Source organism: Heterodontus francisci, unplaced genomic scaffold, assembly GCF_036365525.1.
Source record: "Heterodontus francisci isolate sHetFra1 unplaced genomic scaffold, sHetFra1.hap1 HAP1_SCAFFOLD_75, whole genome shotgun sequence".
In the NCBI taxonomy this organism is placed as follows: domain Eukaryota; kingdom Metazoa; phylum Chordata; class Chondrichthyes; order Heterodontiformes; family Heterodontidae; genus Heterodontus; species Heterodontus francisci.
This window is the reverse complement of record NW_027141820.1, coordinates 2,611,623-2,617,263: the sequence shown is the minus strand read 5'-3', so window position 1 is coordinate 2,617,263 and position 5,641 is coordinate 2,611,623. Positions and strand designations below refer to the sequence as shown.

The 5,641-nt window shown below is 42.8% G+C and overlaps 1 non-coding gene across 1 annotated transcript; it reads left to right on the top strand.

Annotated features, from left to right (window-relative positions):
- The first annotated feature begins 1,619 nt into the window (after window positions 1–1,619).
- On the top strand, window positions 1,620–1,693 carry trnat-ugu (transfer RNA threonine (anticodon UGU)). Its single transcript has one exon. It is a non-coding gene; the product is annotated as a tRNA-Thr (tRNA).
- The last annotated feature ends 3,948 nt before the right edge of the window (window positions 1,694–5,641 follow it).

Here is a 5,641-nt window from a genome sequence, read left to right as displayed (position 1 = left end):
AAGGCTCTATACAATTGCAGCAAGACATCTTTATTCCTGTACTCATGACCCCTCGTGTTAAGGCCAACATACCATTTGCCTTCCTAATTGATTGCTGCACCTGCATGCGAGCTTTTAGTGTCTCATGAACAAGGACACCCAGGTCCCTTTGGACATCAACACTTCCCAACCTCTCACCATTTAAGAAATATTCTGTCTTTCTGTTTATTCTACCAAAGTGGATAACTTCACACTTATTCACATTATATTCCATCTGTCATTTCATTCACTTATCCTGTCCAAGTCCCCTGGAAGCCTCCTTGTAACCTCCTCGCAGCTCACATCCTTTACAATTGGCATATTCTTCTCCATGCTGCTATTTTAAACTTTCAGTGACTCAGATGGGGGTGTCCACCTGCATACCAGAGCTGATGACAAGCTGTTCATCTTGGCAAGACTGCGCACCAAGACCAAAATGAGTCAGTTCTTGGTCTGTGAGTTGCTGTTTGCTGATGACGCTGTGCTGACATCCCATAATGAAGTTCATTAACAGCAGCTTGTATATCGGTTCTCCCTGGCCTGCAAGGAGTTTGGACTGACGATCAGCAGCAGGAAGATCAAAGTTATGGGCCAGGACGTAGAGACTCCACCTTCCATCAACATCGACAGGCTCACTTTGGAGGTTGTCAACAGCTTCACATACCTTGGATCAACAATCACCAGCAATCTGTCCCTTGATACTGAAATCAGCATCAGGATTGTCAATGCTGCAGCTGTCATGTCAAAGTTGAGAAGACGAGTGTGAACCGACAGCAAACTGATCGAAAATACAAAACTCCGCGTGTACCAGGCTTGTGCTCTCAGCACCCTCCTTTATAGTAGAGAAGCATCAACAACTTATGCAAGCCAAGAAAAGCAGCTGAACAGCTTCCACCTCCGCGGTCTCAGATGGATATTGGGCATCTCCTGGCAGGACAGAGTGCCGAATGCAGAAGTACACCAGCGTGCAGGGATCTGCAGCATGTTTGCCCTCTTGAGTCAGCGGTGACTCTGTTGACTGGGTCATGTGTGCTGAATGGATGACGGTCGCTTTGCCAAAGACATGCTCTTTGGTGAGCTTGCTATCAGCACGAGACCAACAGGTCACCCACGTCTGTGATACAAGGACATCTGCAAAGCGAGATCTCAAGCTGACTGGGATTGGAGTCGATGCATGGGAAGTCCTTCCTGCTGACTGGAATTCCTGGAGAAAGGCATTCAGGAAGACCATGGGAAAAGCAGAGGACAAAAGAAATGACCAGATGGTGGGAAAGAGAGCTCAGAGGAAGGAAAAATTATCAGTCGACCTCGGGCCAATGATATTCATCTGTACTAGCTGTGGAAGGGATTGTCACTCACGAGTCGTCCTCGACAGCCACAACAAACAATGTTTCACACAGAAGTGACGTACACCCCGGGTGTAGCCCATCGTCTTCCGAGACGGACGGTTGCCTATTACAATTACAATTACAGCTACAACTACAAGAGCGAGTCAGAGGCTGGGAACACTGCCGTGAAGAACTCAGCTCTTGACTCGCCAAAGTCTGCCCACTATCTGCAAGGTCTTCCTCTGACATCAATTGCACGCACATTTGCAATCTGGCTCTGTAGCTTAGTTGGTTAAAGCACTTGTCTTGTAAACAGGAGATCCTGGGTTCAACTCCCAGCAGAGCCTTATTTCACAGTAGCAACAGGCTTGAAAAGTTTCATTATCAACACTGACATCTGTGTCTTGTGAGCTTCAATTCATAATACATGATGAATTTCAATCACATACAAAAACAGCCTTTGTGAAGGATATGAGTTTGGAATGGCTGTTCCTCCTTGCACAGAACTTCAGTGCTGATACATCAAAGGTAACTTCTTTGACATAAATTTGTTCACAGTTACATTCAACCTGGAAAACAGCTTGATATTAATCTCACTGAAGGAGAGTGTTTGTGTCATTATGTGTTGCTTTTAACCGAGACTGGGACATGACGCAAGTGGGAGGGTTTATCTGAGGTTTGGAATATTTGTCAGTCAGGAACAAGAAAAATCAAAGGAACCAAATAAGAAAACCTATGTCTCATGTGGTTACCGAGAAACGGTGAGAAGATATTAAACTTTGTTGTATTTAATACAACTGTGTGAACTTTGATCTTTGCGGCCTTTTATAAACAGTATTTGAAGGGTCTCAGTAAAAATGTTCAGTGTTGATGAGAGTGGGGTCTGGGTGAGCAGCTGCTGAGTGTGACAGGGTCAGGACTGGATGCAGGAAGTTCTCTGACATTCTCTCTCTCTCTCTCTGATGGGTTGAGTTGATTTTCAACTGGCAGCTGTCGCTGTTTTGATAATTCAAGTTCCCTCCACCGATTTTTTTGGACAGACAGTGCAGTATGAGGATGTAAAGGGTTAATGCTGAAGATAGTGGGATCAACCCCTCCCACAATCAGAGTGATGATGTAACAGTCACATGAGATGAGGTTTGGGAGAAGAGAGAGCTGCACCAAGGATGCTCGTTTAGGAGGCTTGATGAGTGTGTATATAGTATTGTGTAAATTAGAAAAGAGTTCTTAGTTCTTTCAGCAGGGAATGTGTCCAGAAAATATCGCGAAACTCACAATTTTATTATTCAGGAGTTGGAACACAGGGATATTAACTCCAAGTGACAGTAGTGGTTTCATTTAACAAAAGAAAAGTAGAGAATAATATTGCTCATTGATTGAAATCCCCCAGTGAGGAGACAGTTAAACAGGTGATCTGTTGGGGCATCCTTCCATCCAAGGTTTCGGCAGCATTTAATCTCCCTTTTTGGTGAAATTCTCTGTTTTTTGCATCTTTTTTTAATCCAGCTTTGATGGACCAGTGAAAAAACTGAAAAAAGTGAACAGATCCATCCTTTCTTTCCTTCCTTCTTCCCATCAGTTTCTCTTTTCTGTCCCAATTTATTCTGCTGTTTCTGCTGTTTTATCCATTCCAATCAAAATTCAACATTCCAATCAAATCTATTTGTTATTCCACAGTGTCTTTCCATGTGTTTTATTCTGTTGTATTCTCTCACAGTCTGTTTGATGATCAATTTTACATCTCACTCTCTGTTCTGGTGAAGATCAGAAGCAGTGATATCTGTTTGCAACACCCGACAAGTCAGCCTGAGGCTGTATCTCATCGACAATGTGGAGTTAGGAACATAGGAACATAGGAGCAGGAGTCGGCCATTCAGCCCATCGAGCCTACCCCACCATTCAATATGATCATGGCTGATCATCCACTTCAATGCCCTTTTCCCCACACTTTCCTCATATTCCCTTATGTCATTTGTATTTAGAAATCTATCAATCTCTGCTTTAAACATACTCAATAACTGAGCTTCCACAGCCCTCTGGGTTACAGAATTCCAAAGATTCACAACCCTCTGAGGAATAACATTTCTCCTCATCTCTGTCCCAAGTGGCTTGCCCCTTATTTTGAAATTGCGTCCCCTGGTTCTCGACTCCCCAACCAGGGGAAACATCTTAGCTGCATCTACCCTGACTGTCCTTTAAATATTTTGTAGGTTTCAATGAGATCACCTCTCATTCTTCAAAACTCTAGAGAATACAGCCCCAGTTTCCCCAATCTCTCTTCATAGGACAGTCCCACCATCCCAGGAACAAGTCTGATGAACCTTCTTTGCACTCCATCTATGGCAATAATATCCTTCCGAAGGTAAGGGGACCAAAGCTGCACACAGTACTCCAAGTGCAGTCTAACCAGGGTTCGATACAATTGAAGCAAGAATTCACTACTCCTGTACTCAAATCCTCTTGCGATAAAGGCTAACATACTATTAGCCTTCCTAATTGCTTGCTGCACCTGCATGTTAGCTGTCAGTGACTTATTGACATGGAAACCAGGTCACCCTTCTACTCTATACCTCAGTTAATAAAGGAAAGGATTCCATATACCTGCTGAACCACCTTATTGACCTGTCCTGCTACCTTCAGGGATCTGTGGACATTCACTCCAACGTCCCTCACTTCCTCTACACCGTTCAGTGTTCTCCCAGTAATTGTGTATTCCTTTGCCTTTTTTGACGCCTGCTCTCGCTGTTCCCTGCTCTCCGAGTGAACTCTTGCTCCCTCTCCTGGGCTCTTTATGCTCCATTCTGCTCTCACTGTTTCCTGCTCTCTTAATGTATCAATATTTATTTGCCTTGTGTTTAATTTAAAATATGGATTAACAGTATTTTACAGTTGTAGGTTTTATTTGGTAGTCCTGTACAAGTTGTGGATTGGTATTCAATATTTAGCTCTGTGAAAACGATTGTGAATGAAAATATAACTTTCAATCTTAAACATGGGCTGGTCTGCAAGCTCCAAGTCCTTCATTTTGTAGTAATGGAATTGATACTGTGTCTTTCAGTCTTAATATCTGTGGCATTTTTGAACTGGTATGTAATGCATAACTTGGTCTAACGTCTGATGTACATTATTGGGATTCATAGGATCATAGGAAATAGGGGCATTAGGCCATTCAGCCCATCGAGCCTGCTCCAACATTCAAACAGATCGTGACTGATCATCTACCTCTACGCCATTTTTCCTGCTATCTCCATATCCCTTGATCTTGTTAGTATTTAGAAATCTATCGATTTCTGTCTTGAATATGTTCAATGATTGATCTTCCACAGCCCTCTGGGATAAAGAATTCCACAGAGTTCCCACCCTCTGAGTAAAGAAATTCCTGCTCATCTCAGTCTCAAATGGCCTGCCCTTATTCTGAGACTGTGTCCCCTTGTTCTGGACTCACTAGACATAGGAATCATCCTATCCATATCTACCCTGTGACACCCTGGAAGAACTTTGTCTGTTTCAATGAGATCACCTCTCATTCTTCTAAACTCTAGAGAATTTAGGCCCAGTCTCTGCAGTCTCTCATCATAAGACAATCCCACCATCCGAGGGGATGAGACCGGTGAATCTCTGTTGCACTCCCTCTATGACAAGTCTATCCTTCCTTAGATAAGGAAACCAAAATTGTACAGAATACTCCAGGTGCAGTCTCATCTAGACTTCATACATCTTTACTCATGTACTCAAATACGCTTTCAATGAAGCCAACATACCATTTGCCTTCCTAATTGATTGCTGCACCTGCATACTAGCTTTTAGTGTCTCAGGAACAAGGACACCCAGGTGCCTTTGAACATCGACACTTCCCAGCCTCTCACCATTTAAGAAATACTCTGTCTTTCTGTTTATTCTACCAAAGTGGAGAACTTCACACTTTTTCACATTATATTCCATCTGCCATTTTCTTGCCCATTCATTTAACCTGTCCAAATCCCCTCAAAGCCTCCTTGCATTCAGTCTGTACCTTTCAATTCTGTAAATTTTGTCTGTTCTATTTCAGATTTTATATTTAAAATGTAACCATGGTGACAGAGTTTATTTAGATCTGATGGTGAGTTTGTTTTTGGACTGTGATTGATGGATCAACCTGTCAGCTGTACTGAATTGGAGTGAAATGGAAACAACTTCTGTCTTTCATGCTGTTGTTTGACTGTTGGATTGAAAATGTGTCTCTTGACTTTGGGATCAGTGTCTGTGTGACTACTTCTTTTGTTTGTTCCAGTGGAACTGATGAGCTGGCAGTATCT